This window comes from Pleurodeles waltl, chromosome 9 (genome assembly GCF_031143425.1).
Source record: "Pleurodeles waltl isolate 20211129_DDA chromosome 9, aPleWal1.hap1.20221129, whole genome shotgun sequence".
In the NCBI taxonomy this organism is placed as follows: Eukaryota; Metazoa; Chordata; class Amphibia; order Caudata; family Salamandridae; genus Pleurodeles; species Pleurodeles waltl.
The window spans coordinates 887,446,903-887,454,860 of NC_090448.1; the positions used below are offsets into that span (position 1 = coordinate 887,446,903).

The 7,958-nt window shown below is 47.4% G+C and overlaps 1 long non-coding RNA gene across 1 annotated transcript; it reads right to left on the bottom strand.

The window, feature by feature from the left end:
- Positions 1-577: 577 nt before the first annotated feature.
- Positions 578-1,430, bottom strand: LOC138258739 (uncharacterized). Its single transcript, XR_011198538.1, has 2 exons — positions 1,140-1,430; positions 578-738 (listed from the first exon to the last, which is right to left on the bottom strand). It is a non-coding gene; the product is annotated as an uncharacterized lncRNA (long non-coding RNA).
- Positions 1,431-7,958: the final 6,528 nt, after the last annotated feature.

A 7,958-nucleotide genomic window follows, 5' to 3' on the forward strand; every position in this document is an offset into this window, starting at 1 on the left:
TGGGGAACTCCAGGGACTATTTGAGGACTCTTATTATCGCCTTCAGCATTTCTCTTAGTTCTTTTTCTACCACCTGTCTCTTGGCTTCTGGGATACAGTATGGTTTTTGTTGTACTATTTTCCCTCCCTCCGTCTGGATGTAGTAGTGTATTAAAAAGGTTTTCCCGGGGATCTTTGAAAAGACACCTCTATTGGGATCTTCGCCCTCCTGGTATTTTTGTAATACCGAGCTTGGTGCGTTCGGGTGTACTCTGTAACTGCTATGGTGTCTGTGAGCTTTTGTAGGGCACTTTCATGCACTAATTGATTGTTGGCTATGATGGTGGCATGGGTTCTCAAGGAGTTCTGTAGTGATTCTCTGTCTGTCTGAGCTTCTCTTGCTTGCTCCTCCCATACTATTTGGAGATGTCCTCGTCCTTCTGCAAGCTGAGCAAGTACACCTTCCAGAGACGGTTTGGCCTCCATGATCCCTTCATATCAACAGGCCAAATCCCACTTCTGACACTACTGTCACAGGGTCCTACTGTAGAGAACACTGTTCTCCTCTGTTATAATAATGTCAGACCAGTCAGGGAAGTATACTTGAAGCGGTATGTTCTTTATTGTTTTTCTTATTTTATCCGAATGGGTGCAGTCTGCCTGTTTTGTCCTCTCCTTCTTGTGTTGTGCTGCCTCACGTGGTGCTTTCATCTTTTCCTAGTCTCTTGGCTTCCTTCCACTGCCACCGACTTGCGGGCTCTGGGGGCAAAGGAAACAAGAAGGAAGGGGTCAGGTGAGTGTTTTCATGTTTTTTTCTATTTTGGATAGTTTTATCTTTAGTATTTCTTATCTTTACTGCTGTCTCAGTTATTAATTTTTTCTCATTCAGAATGATAGAAATAAAAGGGGTAGGGGTGTTACGTTACCTATGTCCTATTAATAGTGCTTCGGTGTCACCCGGTCTGTGCTTGTGCTTCACAATATTATACATTACCCACCCCACGATACACCACAGTGATAGGACTTGCTGTGCTGTAGTGTTTTTCCCAGGATAAGTGTTTGGGTTACCCCTCGTGGCCTAACCCAGCGTGTTTTAGGCCTTCCACCCCTTTTTCCCCACCATTCTTAACACTGAACATGTCCGCGCAAGGGTCACATACCTGGTAGAGCCACGTCCCTCCTGGAATGCTGCGGGCCCCTCCATGTCTCCCAGATCTCTCTGCGTCGGTCTGCTCCTTCTTGGCTCTTCCTTCCTTCTCTGCGCAGCTCTCCTTCGTCCGCGCTGTCTCCGGTTCCCATCCTTCCCTCCTCTCAATCGTCTCTCCGCTCTGTTTATCTCCGTCTTGCTCTTCTTCCTTCTTGTTCGCCTCTGGGTCCTCCTCCGTGTTTGCACCTACCTTTTTCTCCATCTCCCCGGCAACGTCTTCTTCTTTTCCGGCAATGTCGGTATGCCCTTCTATGTATGCTGATATGTTTCCCTCGTTCGTCCCCCTGGGGCACGGGAGGGGCGGCTCGGGGCTCTTCTGCCTACTTCAGTCTCCTTCGTTCAGCGGCTCCCTGCCAAAGTAACCTTTTGTCAATTGTAATGTGTAACTCCTTACAAGGCTGCATTGTTAGACTCCTCTGATGCTCTATGACCAGAACAAAATACCTGGTATGTGTTACACTGAACAACAACGTGATGAAATGTAACCCCACACAAATAACTACAATACCCATAATGCAAATCTGAGCTATTGCACCCTTAACTGTGATGTGCGAGATGCACTGTGAAATCCATGACTACAACGTGCTTGCGCAACAGGAGACCACAGTGAAAGGCTATGAAGTCCAAGGTGCAATCCTGAAAAATATTGATGTTGGATTGTTGGATCACAGCAACAAAACAGAGTTTTAGAGGAACCTTTTGCCAGGGTTACAGCCAAGGTTCCACTCATTGCACACCATTCTGATGGCTTATCTTTCATAGACAGGTAGATAGAACAAATACCTAAGCTTGTTCTGAAAAATGTCAGCTACAGAAAGAAGAAATACAGCACACTGGACTGAACATATGGTGCAATAACTGACTGAGTGCATATTTGAACAAAGATGCTTTGATATATTTCGGATGTAGTCTGTTCATCTTTGAATCACTGAGGTATGACTGGGAGACTATTATAAAGTATTCAGCAGGAGTGATGATTAGGAAATGTATTTTCTGTTTGGGAGTGAACTGCATTTCTCAACAGGTTGAGACTGCTCTAGAGATGTGGGATGTATATTAGCTTTTAAAAACCACAGATGGTCTCCTGCTACTTTCTCACTTTGAGGCTTGGTGTGACAGCAGCAACAATACACTCTTCCAAGCTTTGAGGTCCAGTTTGTTACTAGATGAGCTGTGATTGAAGCGCAGCATCTTTTGCAGAGGCATCATCAAAGTGTCACAGTTTAAAAAAATATATAGCCTTTCCTCCAATCTTAAAATTGACTCAAGAAATAAAATCAAGGTGGTTTATTTTTATTGTCAATAATTAAGAAAGTTTCCATTAGTGAGTATGTGAGAAGGCCAATGGAATCTGACTCGTCTTCTAAAATGATCTCATTTAAGAGCAGCACATTTCCAAGAAAGTTAAGTGGAACTTGCATGTATTGCATATGTAAATTAACAAACTGAGGGGCATATTTATACTCCGTTTGCGCCGGATTTGCGTCGTTTTTTTTACGCAAATTCGACGCAAAACGAACTCCATATTTATACTCTGGCGTTAGACGCGTCTAGCGCCAAAGTCCATGGAGTTTGCGTCATTTTTTAGCGTGGACACCTACTTTGCGTTAATGATATGCAAGGTAGGCGTTCCCGTCTAAAAAAGTGACTCCGAGGCATGTGCGCCGTATTTACACTCCCGGGCAAAAATCACACCCGGGAGTGGGCGGGTCAAAAAAAATGACGTCCAGCCGCTTTTGCGTCGTTTTTTAGCGCCTGGTCAGGGCAGGCGTTAAGGGACCTGTGGGCTCGGAAGGAGCCCAGAGGTGCCCTCCCATGCCCCCAGGGACCCCCCCTGTCACCCTTGCCCACCCCAGCAGGACGCCTAAGGATGGAGGGACCCATCCCAGGGAACATAAGGTAAGTTCAGGTAAGTAATTTTTTTTTTTTTTTTTGTGGTATAGGGGGGCCTGATTTGTGCCCCCCTACATGCCACTATGCCCAATGACCATGCTCAGGGGACAGAAGTCCCCTGGGCATGGCCATTGGGCAAGGGGGCATGACTCCTGTCTTTGCAAAGACAGGAGTCATTTCAATGGGGGTTGGGAGTCAAATAAAATGGCGCTAATCGGGTTGAGGCGAAAATTTTGCCTCAGCCTGACTTGCCCCATTTTTTGGCGCCCAAGCTCCATATTCCCCTACGCCGGCGCTGCCTGGTGTACGTAATTTTTTTTCACGCACACCAGGCAGCTCCGCCGGCTAACGTCATTGAATAAATACGGCGCCCGCATGGCGCTTCAGAATGGCGTTAGCCGGCGTTAGGTTTTTTGGCGCACAACTGCGTTGGCGCAGTTGTGCGTCGAAAAGTATAAATATGGCCCTGAATATTATTTGTCGGAGGAAGAAGTGGATCAGAGAACAAAAAAAGCACAAATGCAAAACAGCTCTTCATAATATGACATTTAATGAGCCAAGTTTAATCGTAAAAATACCCGAACTAGCTCCTGTGCACCTGGCAAGAGCTAAAGATGAACAATGTTGGTAACATGGGAGTCAGACTGGAACATATTTCCTTGATGGGACATTGTTTGAACCACAAGTGCTAACTGATTGTGTTATTTCACTTTGATACGTGACTGCCTTTCCTAATCCTGAATCTCTTCCAGCCCAATGTTCGCTACAGTCACTGTATTGCTGTACTTCACAGAGCGGATATCCGAATTCTGGGGAGTTGTCACTGTATGCCACTTCTGCTATAATCATGACTGTTGAAGACTCGTGCAATTGCAATTGGGACACAGTCACTGATACACTGATTTACTTAGTGCAAAAGGCCATTTATTTAGGACAGGAATGCATGTTTTACATAAACATTGTATATACACTGAACTTCATACTCTTAACTTTAAACCCCCCACCTTTTGAACTTCTTCCCATTCCTCTTTTTCTCTCATTCCTTCACTTTCTTCCACTTCAATTCACCTACACATTCCCCCTTTTCCTTTCATCCCCTGCTTGCTTCGGGCATCCCCCACATTTTCATCCTTCACCTGCTTCTTTCTTCCCCCTGGAAGAGTGGCCAGGCCCGCATCTGACTCTCCACCCTTCCCCATTTACTACCACTCAGCACAAACCCGTTAGGCGTTTTACTGCCCCACCAGCAAGCCAACTACAACATTGCAACCTTATACCGCTTCTTTGAGCCACATCTTTTCACCCCACAAATCCCCCATGATCAAACGCAGCTCCATCAGATAGTACGCATTACCCAGTTCCAAAAGATGAACACCATCGCCCCGAAACAGACCTGCTTCCCCTTCTGTAATGTCTTCATGTTTCAAAACTTTAATACTGTGTGCCCAGCAAAAAACCCTCATTGCCCTGTTGAGCTTCCTCCAAGCCCTCTCAATAGCCTCGTGCTTCACAGCCCCTTTCCACTTCCTTCTGGGCACAAACTTAGTCCAGACTACGCAGGTACCATGCATCTTTTGACAAATCAACTCCAGATCCTGTTGCATATGTTGCAGTAAGGTGAGCCCGGAAAGCCTTCCCAGATCATTTCCCCCCAGGTGCAATATCAATAGATCTGGCCAACCCCAATTTGGCATCATGGATGTTAAAAAAGGAAGCAGGTTACCCCACCTCATGCCTCTTTTCCCCCACCATACAAATTTGTGACGGCAACTCGGCAGTCCCAAAGATCATCCATAGATCTGCCACTCTGCATACTTTGCCGCCAATGTATAAATGAATGGCCCACCATCCAAGTAACCATTGTTTCACTCCTGGGGCCCTCTACGCAACCCGCAGGAAGAATAAATGTCAACAAGATTGCCAAACAAGCACTGGAAATACATAATCATCCCCTTCTCCTCCGCCCCCCCCCAACTAAGGCCGCACATAGCACTCGCAACAGCTAGATTTGCACCTACCAATCCGTTTAATCTGAGCCCAATCCCATCCCAACTGCGCTGCTGCAGTAGCTGCACCTATTCTGAAAGAATGTGTCCCGTAGCACTGTGCCCTTCTCCCTATGCGTCGCAGTGCTGTCCGCAACACCGCCAACAATTGAAAAGCTGTTACCTTGCCTTTGGCGTGCCATTGGCATGCCTAAAACCCCCATCTTCACCGGTATGCACCTGTGACTGAAAACAGCACCACTCCATTACCAGACAAACCGCTGTATTCCCCCTTTCTCCAACCAAACCCACGTCCCGCCCTATTTGATCCGTATTAGACTTCCGCAGCCATATGCCCAAATGTTCCCCACTCAAGCAAACATCAGCCGCTCTCACTCCTACCTTCTTCCCCACACCCAAAAGTTCTGACACGCGAAAAGCCCCAAAAAACATCCACACCATGCACAAACGAAACAAAGCTAGGTCACGAGCATTCGAACAACAAACAGGCAACGCATGCAACAGCTCAAATGTGATGGGTTCCCTTGCCTCCTTACCTAACCGCCCCATAGTCCTACCCCACCCTTTCAACATTCTCCCCAGAATATCATCTTTAGTTGGGTCCCAACCAAAAAATAAAATGAAACACCGGCCAACTTGCCCCCAATCGTGGCGGGCGACAAACCTTTCTTGATGAAGAACACCACAAAACGCATAGTACGATAATGCAGTATGGACTCATTCTGTACCCAAAAATTCCCTTCAAAATTTTCAAAACTCTGAAATTCCAACAATGCCAGACGGTAACTCCTCTGAGTGGATTCCGACAGGGACATCTCTACCAGCTCAATGATCATCACGCCCCCCCCCCCCACTCCCAAATGTTGGCCGGGACCGCTGTCTTGTGCCGCTCTGCTTCTGGCGCCAAACTTCGAAAACAGTGCCACTGTGAACAAGACAGGGAATCTGCAATAGCACTGTTTACCCCCGGAATGTGCACTGCTTTAAAGATAACATTCAGCGACCAGCATCTAAGCATGAAACATCCCAATAAGCAAAACACCCTCACATCCTTTGCCCTCTGCTTGTTCACTAGTTTCACCACCGTCATGTTGTCCACATGAAACACCACCGTCCTGTTAGCCAGTTCTTCCCCCCAAACTGTCAAAGCCACCAACAGCAGAAAATAACTCCAAAAAAGTGATACTTTCTTCCTTGTTGCAACCAAAGTGCCGGTCACTGTTCCACACACCACCTTCTGTCCAAAAAAAGGCCAAAACCAGCAGCCCCCACAGCATCCGAAAATATTTGTACCTGCCAGATCGTATCCTCCTCGCGAAACATCATGGGAACCCCATTAAACTGAGTCAAGAAGGGTTCCCACACTCGGACATCCTCTTGTAAGCCCACCGACACTCAAATCCTGTGATGCGGAAGGGAAGCGCCTGACATGGCAAGCCCAAGGCGCCTGTAAAAAGTCCTATCCCCCTGCATCCAAAATTTAGGGAACCCAACAGATGCTGTGCCCTGCGTAATTCAATCTTATGTAAGGATCAAACCTGTCTCAAAAGCTTCAAAATCTCCACAACCTTCCTGTGTGGTAAACGAGCTACCAGGCTCACCGTGTGCAGCCCAATTCCCAAAAAAGTCAATACGCAACTGCGACCCTCAGTCTGCTCGGAAGACAATGAAACACCCACTTCCCCCGCAAATCTCTCAAAACCTGCCAGCGCCTGTCCCCAAGAGTCAGAGCCAGCCTTACCCACAAACAAAAAATCATCCAGATAATGAGTCACCTCCCGATGTCCGCACACTTTCACAAAACCCCACTGGAGGAATGTGCTACACGTCTCAAAAAGTGCACATGAGTTGGCGCAGCCCATCGGGAGGACTCTGTCCACAAAAATCGCCCCATCCATCTGCATACCCAATAACCTGAAGTCCTCCGGATGAATGGGCAAAAGCCTGAAAGCTGCCTTGATGTCACGTTAGGCCCAGAAACACCTCAGGATTGGTCCTGTGTTGACATTGACGCCAGAATCCGTGAGCAAAGGAAGGCGGTGGCCGAGACGGAGGAGAGGTGGACCCAGCTGTGCAGGGACAGGGAAGTGGCTCTGGAGAGGGGGTGGCAGCCGAAGAGAAAGGTGTAAGAATGTATTCATGAAATTTGCTTTTTAATAACTCCGGTGCATCTCCTTATAAACGTTTGTGGACCAAGTACAGGATTTAGATTATTTTTTTCTCTGGATAGGTAACCAGTGAATTTAAGGAGTCAGAACACACGTCTTACTCACCCTGCACTCACAGTACACACAGTTCACCCCGCACGCACAGTAAACACTGCTCACCCAGCACGCACAGCATACACTGCTCACCTTGTACTCACAGTACACACCGCTCACTCTGTGAACTCAGTACACTCCACTCGCCCTGTCCTCAAGGTACACACCGCTCACCCTGCACTCACAGTACACACCACTCTTCCTGCACTCACAGTACATTCCACTTACCCTGTCTTCAAGGTACACACCACTCTCACTGTGTCCTCAGAGCGCACACACTCTCCATGCACTCACAGTACACACCACTCACCCTGCCCTCACAGTACACAGGGCCAGATTTAAGAAGCCCTTAGTGCCACCTTGGCGTCATTGTTTTGACAACAATGCGGCGTTAGGTTGGAAAAAAAAATGCCACGCCATATTTACAAAGTGGCACAACAATGCACGCACTGTGCCACTTTGTAAACCCTTATACCACATTATGCCTGCGCCAGGCATAATGTATGCAAGGGAGGCGTCCCGGCGTTAAGAGGCCCAGAAAAATGGCACAGTGGAATCTATGAGATTCTACTGCACTATTTCTAGCATCATTTTCAATGCCTGCCTAAGGCA